Below are 15,052 nucleotides of genomic sequence, written 5' to 3'. Positions count from 1 at the left end.
AACAAATTAGTCGAATTATTTTTCTTTTTCATTCCTGTTTAGTGCTAGACATAGATTAAGTTTCTCAAAGTTATTCCGCATGCATGCTTGAGACTAAAACGTAAAATAAGGTTTAATATTTACTTGCTCTGGAGGTAATCGTTTCTTCGCCATTTGTTCCATTCTAGTTTTAGATCTGACAAATAGGATCCTTGCCCTTATAAAATAGCTGTTAAGTATTGACGTCAGAAGTTATTGAGGAAGGAATTGTCAAATTTCGTATTGGAGGTAAGTTTTCACTGTCGTGTTATTGGCTCTCGTTTGTGTATTTCTGTCAGGGTTGGAAAGGCAATAACCTGACCTCTCAATCAAAGAAGATTCTTGATTGTTAGTTTAAGGCTAAATTCAGCCCTTGACTTGTTTACCGAGTTTCTCACTTCATTGTCCTTCGCACTGTTCTTAAAATAATCTGAACATGCACAAGCGTTGTCACGGGTGAAACACGAATCGGACACGGAACATTCTTTCGGAATTTTTTGGACTGGGGGAATCTCGCAAGAAGATCTGCTGAAGGTACGTTCGAAAGCAAATTTCTTAGCTTGTTATTATTCCATTATAACGAGCCTAATCGCAAACGCAATATTTTATTAAGGTATATGTTACTAGGAAATGCCCAGTAGTTTTACGGTTTCGAGCTGAGATCATCTACTACGACCGCCTTTCCTTTTGATCTCCTAACTTTAATTAAACATGGCTCAAAAACCTATCCTACGTCGGCATGGTCAGTGCTTTAAATCGTACCAACATTTTAGAAAATTTGCCTGTTAATTATTAGGTTTGAATATGTAGTAAAATTCTGGATCCCGACTAGCCAAGAATAGTTACGATTATGGGCGGCCTCTTGATTAATTACCTACCTGCGACAAGTCGTATGTTCGTCTAACCTCAGCGTTCCGAAACCACAGATACTGGCTGTCGCCCTGTGTCTCATACCAGGTCTAAATATCTAAAAAACAGAAGGTCAAAACTTGGTTAAGATTTAAGACTGTAATTGATCATGTAAAAGGATTTTGATCCCTTGAAATGTTCAGTTGTATCTTACAGTGAACTTTCAACTAAACGCTCTTGCCATTTCATCAATTTCGTGTGAGGAGAAAAACGTCCTCTTTCATACAGTAATAATTTCAATTCATCAAACAGATAAGTTTCAAGCCAAGGTGTTTAGAAAGGAAATGTGTTTATTAAATGTTTCAATTTATGTCACAACAAAAACACAATAGAGTACTAAAGTGTGACGTCATAAAAATGAAATTTTCTGAAATTATGGGATTTGTCAGGATATTCTGAAAGAACAATGTCTAAGAGGCCTACTTGCCAAAAATGAGCATTTGGGGGCAAATTGTCTCGGAGATCGTAGCCCAGTTATGCTTACAAAACTCCATACAAACCCCTCTAAATTTTTTTGGGGTCGACCCAAAAAAAAATTAGAAGGGTTTGTATGGAGTTTTCTGAGTATAACTGGGCTACGATCTCCGAGACAATTTGCCCCCAAATGCTCATTTTTGGCAAGTAGGCCTCTTGGACATTGTTCTTTCAGAATATCCTGACAAATCCCATAATTTCAGAAATTTCACTTTTATGACGTCATCACTTTAGTACTCTATATGGGATGTCGTGGCAGTATTCACCAAAATAAACAAAGTTAAAGAGTGGCGGAAAAAAAACTGGGCCCATAAAGCTTTTTTTTATCGGATACTTAAAGATTTGATGAATACCTTACACACACGCTGAACCTGTTCAACGTTTGAACAAGCACAGCTAAAGTGATTTGGGGCTCAGGTTAAGATTTCTGCCGACTCCAAATTCAAAATTCGTTAGTGTTATAACCTTTTCACACACTGAGTGAATGAATTGTGTATTTTAGTGTTTCTCGGTGTCTTACGAGGAGAAGTTTGTTTGTTTTTTCAAGTTTGAATTTCACTATTACTAAAATGGAAAGAGAGTCACTACTGAACCCTTCGTCGCCGCCTTGTCCTTGGAAGATGTATGATCAAAATTCCAGTGAAAATCACTTCACGATATTGCGAAAGAAAAAAAAAGCCCGTAAAAAAATGACAGCAGTAGCTTATCCCAGTAGCTTATCCCACAAATGAATAATCTAACGGAAGTATATTTGGATAAGAGTTTGAACTTTTGTTAGGAAATTCCTTTCCTATTTGTGAGGTCATGCATTCCGATTAGCCTTTTCACACATTGCAACACTGTTATTAACAATAAACAAAGAACTGCTAAAAAGAGCACATCTGACTCCTACATACCAATTTGATAAACAAGATCCCCCATCTTTACTGGGAGACATTCAGTTTCCTAGTTATATTTAAGTATATGCTGCTTGGCATCCAGCGCTCAGGATTCAGGACTACATCAGTAACAAAATCACCCTTTATTAAGCCCTAATCATCAAAATTAAAATTCTCATTTGTTCTCCCTATACGTTTCCTTTTCAAATAGTGGGGAAAAGTTGATGAATCATCAACCAGTTTCATCTTGTTGTTTATGGAGCATTGATATCACAAGATGAATTTTGATGCTGATCATTCTTACGGCTTAAAGGGTTAAGTATAACCTCTGGTATAACCTCATATTGAGTGATACGCTAAATCTTCTCCCATAACGGAAACTATAAATAAATGAATGGTAAACACGGCTTCCTTGTCACACATTATACAAGTGTAAAGTGACCAACAAAACGCTACTTCGATCAAAATCAAAACCCCAACCTATTTTGAAATGTTTCTTTTCCCTTTTTTTCCAATGCCCTCAGCGGAGATAAGTCACTGCGATAAGAGTTTTTGTTGGGGACTTAAAAGCAGGATCACAGGATCAACTTTATTTAACCCGAAAGGTATCGATTTCAACCGAGATTTCAATGTTAACTTAACATACACATTGCATATACATTTCAACTTCCTTGTGTGCAGATGCACATTGATCACGTGATCTCGGGTTTTATTCGTTAACATGTCACATGAAAAAATACAGATAAGTACAAAACAACAAAGCGAATAATAACTACAGTCAACTCTCTACAAATCAGGCCACCCTTGATACCGTTATTAAGACTAGCTGTAATTGATTTCAGGGTGGGATCCCCCTGACAAAATCTAAGTGTCCAAAATCCAAATCTAAGTGTCCTCTTTGGGGAAGTGTCTACCTTATAGAAAGTCACAGAAAATAGTTGGAGAACGGCATGGAGAGCAACGCTGGGTGTCCGTTTTAGGAAGGTGTTCGCCTTAAAGAGAGCAGAGTCAAAGAACATAACTGAAGAATGGCAAGAAGCAACTCTAGCTAGGTGTCTGTTTTAGGAAGGTATCTCCCTTGGGAAGTCACAGAAAATAATTGGAGACGACAGGAACCAACTCTAGATGTCCGTTTTAGGAAGGTGTCTGCCGTGTAGAAAGTCAAAGAAAATGACTGGACATGCTGGTGACGGTAAAGAACGGTGTCTGCCTTATTGAGGCCAAATTATCTGGAGAACGGCAAGAATCGTCTCTAGGTGTCCGTTTTAGGAAGGTATCTGCCTTGTAGAAAGTCAAAGAAAAAGACTGAAGAACGGCAGGGACCAACTCTTGATGTCCGTTCTTAGGGAGATGTTTGCCTTATAGACGGTGAGAGAAAACAGCTGGAGAACGTCAGGAACCAACTCTAGGTGTCCATTTTTGGGAGGCGTCCCGCCTTATAGATGACGTCTCGGTCAACAAATACCCAACAAAAGAACGAGGCCAATATAAAGAGCCAAAAAGAGAACTTTTTCTGCGGGACCAACCCAGAGGGCAAGATGGGCCCTTCTTGCCCGCTTGGGTGGCTACAAACGAAGGATTCGCTTTATCTGGCTTGCTAATGGTTTCAGCCATATAATAAAAGTTCAAATTAAAGGTGATAGCAACTGGACGAAACTTTTTCACTAGGCTGCAGGCTGCAGTTGCATAATAGTAAGCAAGAAAGGCGCATGCCACGACAAACTTAAAGCAAGGGGTACACATACACCAGCCCACGGCTAAGCCCACGGCCTGGCTAGTACCTCACGCATGCGCACAGCCATTTCACCAGGGCAGTTGCAGCCATGGGCAGTTGTTTTGCCCTTATTGGGGCTCATCAGCGTGCACGGCATAGCCGTCGGGTCTATGAACGGGCGAACCCGTGTTTTAAAGACCCTTAACTGCCGAGGCGAATGCAAAACACTCCTCTAAGAGCCAGCGAAATGAAAACCAAGTAAAAGAACGACAATATTGAACCAGCGACCGTTTTCATCGAACATGTAAACGAAAGACAAATCCTATAACAACGAACTATAAAGGTTTTTGCATCAGTAGTAAGGATGAAAAGGCTCGTTTGTATTAACCATCTTAGTTTTTGACATTCTCTAGCTACTAACCGGTTTAGGGAAACAAATATATCTTAGTGACTGTTGAGACGATTTTTCTCAGTAATTTTCATCGTTAGATGTTATGAAACAGGCGATCTCTGATATGAAATTGGCACCCCCAGTTATTATTTTAGATATCGTATGATGAATCAGTGTTTTTCTACGCTAGATTTTATCGGCATTCTTCACCTGACTCGTTAAGATTCTCGTCAATTGCGATATATAAAAGAATAACAATAACCTCGCTTGCCTGTCGTCTTCGTCCAATAAAGCTCATCCATTACAAATGGTTTTATCAGTTTTATTCTAGGATTACGAGATTAACTTATCTGTTAACTCAAATCTAATTACTCGGTGGGCTTCATTGCATCTCGAGTTTGCTGCAGGAAGCTAGCGGAGTAGTGTTATCTGTGCTATCGAAGCTCGCACAACATGAACTCGCCTGCACATTGAAGGTATGTTGCATGGTGTAGAGATGTATTAGGACTAGAGTTTGGTAAATCGTTTGAAGTTGTTTTGAGATAGAAATTTCGGTATAAAAACATCAGTTTAGGCTTGAGGGTGGAGTATATCTTTGCATTATCCACAGCACTCACCGCCATGAGTGTGATAAAGTCATAAAGTGTGAGACATGTAGAGCCGTTCTGTTGAATTATAAATGCCTATTACGGGCAACGTATCTCAGGGAGCTTTCTCGGGAGTAGAACCTTGGTAATCAGACCCTGCGATGTTTACCCTCGGCCCCCATGCGGTTTTTTTTGTAAGGAAGTCACTTTTGAAATGCATGGCAGTAGAATTTGCAAATATTGGCTCGAAAATAAGTATCAATTTGTTTTTGATTTGAAAAGAGGAATGATGTCTTTCTACCTGGTCATAAATGAGGTTTAAAACAATTAGCAATACTCTGCAATGGGTAAACAGGCCTATCGCAGTCAGGTCTACGCAATAACGCTTTTTGAGTACCCCGAAATAACAGACATTTTTGAAATCCAAATCTTGTTCTTAGATACTGCAATTTTTTTGTAAGCGCAACTGTTATCTCTTACCCTCACATTTGAGTGACTTAAGATTTTATAAGTTAAATTATGCCATTTTTTATGATCAGCGATTTAGTTTTCTAGTAGCAGTAGATGTGATATGTGGGCTCTACATTTTTGCATCGATCCATAAGTAAACAAAACAAATTCAGATCCTTTTAAAGGTTATCTGCGACAATCCACATAAAATCTTTAGTTTCAGTAATGTTTGGCTACAGTTTTAGAATTAAAAATCGATCAAGAGCAATTGCTTCTGGTTTCAATCCAAATTGTTGTCAATTGGAAGGAGTTTGCGGTAACTTTGATACTGAGGTTGAGCAACTCTCAGTCTCTAATGTGCATTGCATCTGTATTCAGAAATGTTACGTAAAAGCCCAAAAGGTTCAAGACAAAGTGTATCAGTCGTTCTTAAACTGATCCTGGATTATACAAATAAAACACAAGAGAGTGGTTTTGACCTTACAGGGCTTTTCAAGCGATTGCCATAAACAATAGGAGAGCTACAGCTCAGACAACAATCAGAATGAACACACAACTTAATCGAAAAGGGCGTGCTTGATAAGCAACCAACGTTGGTAGCTAAATTATGAACCTGAATAAATTATTGTCAACCTGAAACCTTCAGTTGTTTTTGCTGCTGCTGTTGTTTCCGGCATTTATTTATTTTATTTTTATTTTTTTCTGTACTGTTTGCGGCAGTTGTACTTAAGCTATGCATTAGACGGTGGACTGTATACTTTCTGCACAACTGTCTCTTTACCCCCGTTTTTGGTCACAAAAAGGCAAAATGCTTTGACTGTATCGCAATCATGTGAAAAAAATCTTCAAACATGCTTTCACTTACATTCACGAGTTATAACTTTGAATTGACCTTTTAAAATGTCTAGCAATAAGGTCTCCATCACTAACCCAGTTTCACGAGATCAAGAGGCATTTTCAATTTTGTAGGAATTTTACAACATTTTAACATTGCTTTGAAATGGTACCATTCTTGAAGTCGACCAAAAAACAGTCCGCTTATCTCATTTTTGAAACGTCAAGAGTGCTGTTGCGTCAGAGCGGTGCCTTTATGTAGTTGAGTCACTTGAGAATTTCAGATGGGTACAACTAATGAAGTCAAAAATCAAACTCTTTAAATACGTTAGATGACTGGAATTGCGCCGAAGTGTCCGTTTAGAGTTAATCCTTTCGAGTTATCAAAGGACCGTCAATCAGTTTAATCGAGTGTTTTGATTCCAGCACGTCTGAACTTGACTATCCGGCCTTTCCCACCCCTTCTTTGAACTGTTTTGTAGGCTGGGTATTGCTGTGAAGTGCAATTAGCTACTGCACGCCGTAATTAAGATGTCGTTTCGCCAGTTTTAGAGGGAGGTACCCCTAGTACTTTCGTAAGAGCCAATTTAATGTTAGCACGCCGAGATTCCAAGTATTTCCTTATTTCAAGATGGTAAAGGGCAGTGAACTGAAGTGAAAGTACATTCCTTCAGCTTAGACAACAACAAACAGTTCAACTGTTTATTCGGCGACAGTGAAGAATCTACACAAACAGCAGTCGTTTTAACCCCAACAGTCTGGCACAAGTGGCCCAGTGTAGCAACTGCAAATTACGACTAGTTGTGGATTCTTGGTTAGGCTGTGTATTACAACCTTCCTTCAGTATCCCTAATTGGACAGTGTTGTACAGACAAAGAAAGATCGTGCATGATCAAGATCATCGTTATCGAACCTGAAATTACACAACTAGGACTATGACACGGGGACCGGGAACGAGTGCTTCAAATGATTTCCTGCCATTTAAAAATTACACAGACTTAAAAGACACTCTTAAAACGTTCAAAAGGTATCGAAATGAGGTTTCACACACCATCAACATTGAAAACGTCTGGTACATAAACTCTTGCTCTACGAACAGATAAATCTTAGGCGGTTTTCTTCTTTGTTGTGAGAAGAGATTTTATGTAAGATCTTCGAATGGAATTCTAAGATTTATTTCTCTGATAAGCATCTCATAGACCTCATAGCCCATGTTTGATATAACTTTGTAAAATCACTTTTACATTCTTTGCCCTTGATCAAGTTACTTGATAAAACGATGTACCGAGTCAGAGAAGCGTTTATCCAAAGGTAGTGCCACGGACGCGTAGTTCTACAAATAAAGTACAACCAAACTTGCTGTGCGGCCGTTTCAATATTTAACGCATTATAATGCATCTGGAAATTTGTAAGGCTCGGAAATTCAACATGGGATTTTTTGGGGGTTAGTTTTCAGCCCATGCATTTTGTTTAGGTTTTGTTGGAAGCCCTAAGGATTTTTTGGGGTTTTGATTTTTGCCCCCATTCGATCATCCCCTTCATTTGAAATCCGGAGTACGCACCGTAAGTCGTCGCATACATACGACAAAGCAGGATGGCAGGGTGTTTTGTCACTGATGCGATAACATATAGTTGAAGAGGTAGGCAGTTCGACTTGGTCAGGGATGACAAAGATAATGTGAAGTGGTCTATTAAAGGGGCGGAGGGCTACTTCCAATGATGGATGAAAAATAACTGACTGAACTAAAACTAGTAACCGCCAGTCAGTAGATCACCTGACGTGGATAGATAGGCATATCAACATATAGATGGATCGGCAGATCAGATCGAAAGAATAGTTAGATCAGTGGAATTGAAGTAATGGATCGTTTACCAAACTACCTGTTAGTTCTGGCGTTCCACAAGGGAGCATCCTTGGCCCATTACTCTTTAACATCTACGTTAATGATCTCCCTTCTGTGCCAGAAAATTGTACATCGCAGTGTTACGTCGACGATACCAAACTTCTCATGTCATTTCAACTCCGCGATCAGCACGAAACGATAGAAAAAATGAACAAGGACTTGTTAAGCATTAGGAATTGGTGCTTTGATAATCAGCTTTTACTCAACCCAGATAAAACAAAACTAGTGATATTCGGCAGCCGGCAAATGACTGCTAAGGTTAGCGACTTTAGGCTATTTCTATTGGGGAAGGAACTCGAGCCCGTTAAGGCTGCAAGAGACCTTGGTGTCACACTGGACTCTAACTTAACATATAATGAGCATATTGTTTCTACTGTATCCTCATGCATGTCACGTTTGGGTCAAATTAACCGCGTTAAGCATATTTTTAATAAACACGCGCTAATTATTATTATAAATGCCTTAGTTTTTAGTAAATTATTCTATTGCTCTTCTGTTTGGAGCAATACTACTCAAACTAATCTGGACAAGCTCCAAGCAGTACAGAATTTCGCTTGTCGTATTTTGAGTGGCGCTAAAAAATTCGATCACATAACTCCTTTGCTAAAAGACTTGCGCTGGCTACCAATCAGGCAACAACTTTATTTTCGTTTTGCTGTTCTGGTTTTTAAGTGCATGACGAGTTGTGCTCCGGAGTATTTGACATCAAAGCTCGTTGGAAGATCCGCCGTCTCGACAAGGAATACGAGAAATTCTCAACTTTTGAACATACCACTCTTCCGCACTGCCAGCGGCCAAAGGACCTTTCAATATAGAGCAACCTCTCTCTGGAATGAGTTGCAGCCTGCGCTCAAACTTAGCCCATCCGTGACGGAATTCAAGTGTTTACTCAGGCAAAAGCTTCTTAATGACTGCTTTATTTAATTAATTTAATTAATTTTATTGACCTTTGTCTTCTTTTATCATTGTTATATTCTTATTGTCATGTACTTGGTTTATAATTTTGTAATGTAAAATTGACTCTGAAAAGCCCCGTGGGGACGAGCCAATAAAGTATGTATGTATGTATGTATGTTGGATAAATAGATCCGATCGACAGGATAGTTAGATCAGTGGGAGCAATGGATCGATGTACCACTGGGAACAATGAATTGATGCATCAGTAGATAGGATCGCCGGATAGGATAGTTAGGACAGTGAAAGCAATGAACCGAAAGATCGGTAGATCAGATCGATAGGATAGTTAGATCGGTAAAAGCAATGGATCGATGGATCGGTAAATCGGATCGTTAAAGTCGTTGGATCAGTGGGAGCAATGGATCGTTGCATCGGTAGATAGGATCGATAGGATAGTTAGGTCAGTGGAAGCAATGAATCGATAGATCGGTAGATCAGATCGATGGGATAGTTAGATCGGCTGTAGCAATGGATCTATGGATCGGTAAATCGTTAGAATAGTTAGATAAGTAAGAACAATGGATCCATAAATCGGATTGATAAGATAGTTAGATCAGTGGGAACAATGGATCTGTAGATGGGATCGATAGGATGGTTAGATCAGCGAAAGCAACGGATTGTTGGAACGACAGATCGGATTGATAGGATAGTCAGATCAGTGAGAGCAATGGATCCTTGGATCGATAGATCGGATCAATAGGATAGTTAGATCAGTCGGAGCAATGGATCGTTGGATTGATAGATCGGATCAATAGGATACATCAGTAGGTGCTATGGATCGTTGGATTTCGTAAAATGCCTCGTTTGGCTAATAAAGCGCCTGTTATGCAGGCTAGGTAGATCGATAGGATAGTTAATTCAGTGGGAATAATGGATTGGCAAATCGGATCGAAAGGATGGTTAGATCACTGGGAGCAATGGATCGTTGGATCGGTAGATCTCATCGATATGGGATAGTTAGATTAGTGTCAGCAATGGATCTTTTGATCGGTAGATCGATAGACCGGATCGATAAGATAGTTAGATCAGTGGGAAGAATGTATCGGAAGATCGGATCGATAGGATAGTTACATTAGTGGGCGCAAAAAAAAAGAGATGGATTAGCTGATCGGATCGATAGATCGGGGTGGGTTGGACGATCAGTGAATTGAGGGAGTTTGGCTTGATCGATAAATCGATTTAGATCGATAGATCGATGGGTCAGTGTCAATAGATTTCAATACGTCGATGGAAATGTAGATTGGATCGACAGATTAGTTGACCATATCGATAGTTCCCGGTGATCGCTAAAGGGTCGATGGATCAGTAAACGGAATGGAAGGCCAGGTCAATGGATCTACACAGAGATTAGCCAGTTCCAGGCGTTCGGATAGTGCGTGGCGAGTGGCGCGAAATGGAGGGTGGAGGGGGCAAAAGCGGAAGAAAGGAGGATTTCCTTCACACCCTCTCCATACCCCCACCCTCTTCGCTGTGGTTTCCTGCTCGCCTTTCCTAGAGTTGTCCCCACTAACTGAACGCCTGGGACAGGCTGCACAGATATCGACGGGTGGGTGCTGCGGCCCTATGGGTAGAATCAATGGATCAATAGCTAGAGTAGTGCATCAATTGTATCCATGGATCTATGACATTCGATCATCAATTCAATATGTGTTCTGAAAGAGCCTTTTTTATAAAAATAGACAATTCCAGTTTCTCGTTACTAAAAAGTGGCTCTCGCATCACGCTCTGTGAGCATGCAAAGACTTGAACACTTTCCACTACTTTCTTTAAATCAAATTGTTGCTTTACCTTTTTATGTCATAAATTATGACCTTACGACTGTTACCGAGTATCCTTGTTTATCTTCACAGACATATTTCACCACACATGGTTGGGACAACCGAAATATCTGAAACTTAAGGGTTCTTTCTCCATTCATTTACACACTATTTTGACATGGGACCATGTCATTATTCCTCTGCGGACATCGATCCTCCCCTCCCTTTCCTAAGAAGTTCCGTCTGATAGACGTCACCATCGTGAATTTAACATTTTTCGGTTTTCCTCGGTGCAGTTATTTTCCTGTGTTGCCATCTTCTCGGACGCCTTAAAATTTCTAAACGTAAAAGCCATTTATGCAACCGTCCACAATGGGTTCAGGTTTGCACATTTTGCTAGCTTGCTAAAATCCTAAATGCTAAAAGTTTAGTACAGCTCTAGACAACTCGAGATTGGAATAGCGTACCAAATACTCCGTCAAGCTCGACCCTTTTTGCCCGTCTTATTAACGCAGTTCTGCTTATCAGAAATAGTATGGAGCCAGGATAAACTTATCGCCACTTATAGCCGGATGTATGCACTGATCACTTAGACCCCACACGAGTCAGTCAAAGAACTCATGCATACGAGTTCACCATCGTGAATTGTCTTCAGTTTTAAATTTGATCGTGTTATAAGATTTCTCTATTATAGCTCTATCTTACTGAAATGCCATGCAGGGCGGACTTTCAGCTGGGTTGGTCCCGATAAACGCAACTAAAAGTTTAGAAGTTAAAACCAACAGGGCTGCTAAGAATTGTTCCGGAAGTATACATTAGTGACGTTTACGACCTCAGAGGGACTTCTAACGTTTCACACAGTCTTGTCCTCTTCTATCAGTTCTATGTTTGTTCTTCTGCTGATCTCAACGATTGACATTTGAAAGTGATCTCTTTCCAAAACTTACTGTAGAAAACAATCGTCATTTGAAAAGAAAATCTTTACAAGGAACAAAGATGAACAAGGTTTAACACCGGATATAAATTAAGGAGATTTATGTACAGGAATCAGTATAAGGTATTTCTTCTGCGTTTAACAACATACTACTGCTAATATTACATTATTGGCGCATATTGTGAGCGCCCTATTGTTTACAGTTTCTTCTCTCCAGTTGTAACATTTGTTTATGATTATTAATGGCCGATCAACGGTGAACCTAATACTTTGTTACGTATTAGCTTTCACGGAAATGTTCTCTACCCATTTAAAGGCTTTGCCCCGAGAAGAAATTCAAACGTGGAACATACGTTAAATATTCAACCCAGTTTCAAAATGGTGCCGGTCCAGTGAAATGTGTACTTACAGACATATTTGGCTAAAAGAGCTCGATCAGCGAGAAATGGTCCCAAAGTTTCGCTTCATTGTACACACATAATGAAGAAAAAGGAAGATATCAACGGCAACGTTTTTATCGAAGCTTCATATAATAGTTCTTATTTGGCCGTCTGGTTAAGAATCACTTCGTTATCTTTCAGAATCAAATCCTTGAAGGTTCTCCAAAGGGCTTCTTCAATACCATCATCCGGACCAAAATTTTCGCTCTATCCCGTAATCCCGATGGTTATTTTCGGCATCCTGCATCCCGTGCATACTTTCAATCCCGAATCTCGCCCATTTTACTTCAAGATCCGGATACAGGCCTTCAAATACGGCAGATCCCACATCCCGAAAATCCTACCGGGGACCGCCTTCTCGGGTAGTAAAAGTTGTTACAAGTGCATGGATATTCTGCACAGAAAGCTCCCTTTATTCGTTTTGTCGCCAAAAGCAATTGGTTTGACTAGCTAAGGGAACCTAAAGTTATAACGGGCTGTTTAGGGCTAGGTTCCTTCCTACAATCGTAACCTCAGTTCCCCCTTTACGAGCCAAACAGAATTATAGAAATTTAGAGAAATCCATTAATCGGGGTCAATTCAGACCAATACAGCTCAACAGTAAACTCGTTTGGGTTGGCAGTGTCAGTGCATCCCGGAACTATTAAACAATAATCCCATACTCATATGTCAGCTCTAGGTACTAACTGCTAGACCGTAAGTCATATTGACCCACCCTGAGATCCAAAATACAGCTTGAAAAGTAGTTCTTGAACGATTTGGAATTACAATCCGCCGTTGCTAACTGCCCGGCATCTGGGAAGGGCTTAAATAGACAAAAAATGCACGGCAGTCAGAATATTTTGTATAATTTCTGGCTAATCCCTTTTTCCTATCTTTAGAATTACCTAGCAATCAGAAAAACAATGGTGGCTTTGCTCTACGAAGTTTTGCGTGACTTCGTGACTTGACTTTTCGTACTCGTTAGGAAATTCCGAACATACGTCCCTCAGTGCTGTTGAAATATAACCGGAAATAAATCAGCCTACAAAAATCGTGGATTCAAATACACTGTCATCGAAATGACGCTCCTGAACCTGCCCGGGGCCAGCATAACACAGCGTGTGCGTACATGTACGGATTATTAAAAGATGAAGGAAGAGAGATCGAAAAGATCTGTAGAAGGAAACAAAAATACATGAACGCTTTAGCGGCCAGTTTTTCTCTGACCAGTGATGCTGTACTTAAGACTCTGAAGACTTCTTCAGTGGCTGACTTTTCGAGACTTTCGTTGCTCCTTTTTGTGACTGTGTTGCTCAAAAAACTCGACTAGGGAAAAGGACTATCCTTTACACGGCCTTTCAGGTAGAAAGACTCTTGTGCCCCAAAACTGAAGCCTGAACAAGTCGGTGTTGGAACTGAAGAGACGGTATTTTATTCAGAAGTAAGAGAGAAGGTATCCGCTGGTTTGCCACTCTAACTTTCAAATCAGAGAACGAAATCGTGTGGTGTTACCATTTAAATGAAATCTCTTTGGTAGATTTTTGTTGCCCAGCTTAACTGCACTATCCAGTTATTTCTTAACTTTTTTTTTTTTACAATTTTTTTTCTGCAGTTTTTCATCGGCCTGTGCCGGGTATTCGGGAGTGATAGGGTTTAAAGTCCCAAAGCAGTGCTAAACAGAACATTTAAAAAAAATTACTGTACGTTTATCATCTTTTTAGTAGCTAGTTAAACTAGTAGTTATAGTATCGATATAGTGGCTAAGGCCTGCCTGGAAATATCTTTTTTTCTCTCCACTTAAAATTGTAGTTGTCCAAAAGCCCCGAGATCGACATCAGTTTTTCTCCAGGGACTCCTGCTTTTCCCTCTTGACAAAAATCAACCCTTGTGAACACCTTTTAAGCGAGTTCTTTGAAGGTAAACAAATTTATGTTACGTTACATTTCCAGCACTAAAGTACTGACTGCTACTATCTGTAACTTACATAAGTGTGACAAATAAAGAAGATACAGACTCACAAAAAAAGGAAAGATTCTCTACTCCTATGTCGCCGACTCAATTGATAAATTTAGCCTGAAGTAACAGTACCAGAGAGCGTGACAAACAGAAATAGCATGGTTTCCGCTACGCATAATCTTTCCATTTATTCCAAGAAAGAAATTGAATATCTAAAGAAAACCCACGAACAAAACAATTTAACGTTACTTAAGCAACATTGACGTAAAGGAGAGGTAAAGGAGTAATTAATGGATTAGGAATCATGCGGGTTCTCTGTACATTTATGGGTGGGCGTGTACCGCAAGCAGGCGGCCGGATGCCGTAATCTATACATCAAATTATATTCAGCTGGAAATACCCTCTACCCTCTTCTAGACTGGGCACTGAAATTCCCTGACGTATCCCATACTTTCTTTGAACCAAAAAACTCCAATCTTCAATTAGTGGCAATGATCGATTTTTACTGAAATGATTCCCTTTTCTGCACCAAAAGCAATCTGATTTTGCTATACCCTATCCCAGACTAAACTTCATAAAGTCATAAAAACCCCTTCAAGCTTGTACGTATAGTCAGTCTATACATGGCAGTAACCCCGCCCCAATCCATCAAACCTAAAATCATGCATGCAGTCTTTCTTTACGTGTCTGTTAGACAGTATTTTAAGAGGATTTTGAAAGGTCTGGTTGAGGTGAACTATCAGTTTTAAAATTAATTACGTTACCGGTACTTTTGATTCAGTTTCAGCTTACATTTTTTCGTCAATGTCACTTACTTACTGTAGAAACGCCAATTTTGATTAATTACAAGTTGACCCTCTTAAAACT

At 39.7% G+C, this 15,052-nt stretch overlaps 1 protein-coding gene across 3 annotated transcripts in view; it reads left to right on the top strand.

Moving 5' to 3' along the window:
* Positions 1 to 429: 429 nt before the first annotated feature.
* Positions 430 to 15,052, top strand: part of LOC140947583 (protein inturned-like) — a 34,284-nt gene continuing 19,661 nt past the window's right edge. The window contains exon 1 of one of the 3 annotated variants that reach the window (XM_073396726.1): positions 430 to 552. The gene's annotated coding sequence lies outside the window, so the exon portion shown is untranslated. Of the gene's footprint in view, positions 553 to 4,791; positions 4,861 to 11,909; positions 11,931 to 15,052 lie in introns of those variants that run through there. The other 2 variants (XM_073396727.1, XM_073396728.1) reach the window with 2 other exon arrangements.

Source organism: Porites lutea, chromosome 9 (genome assembly GCF_958299795.1).
Source record: "Porites lutea chromosome 9, jaPorLute2.1, whole genome shotgun sequence".
NCBI lineage: Eukaryota > Metazoa > Cnidaria > Anthozoa > Scleractinia > Poritidae > Porites > Porites lutea.
This window is presented reverse-complemented; position numbering and strand designations above follow the sequence as displayed.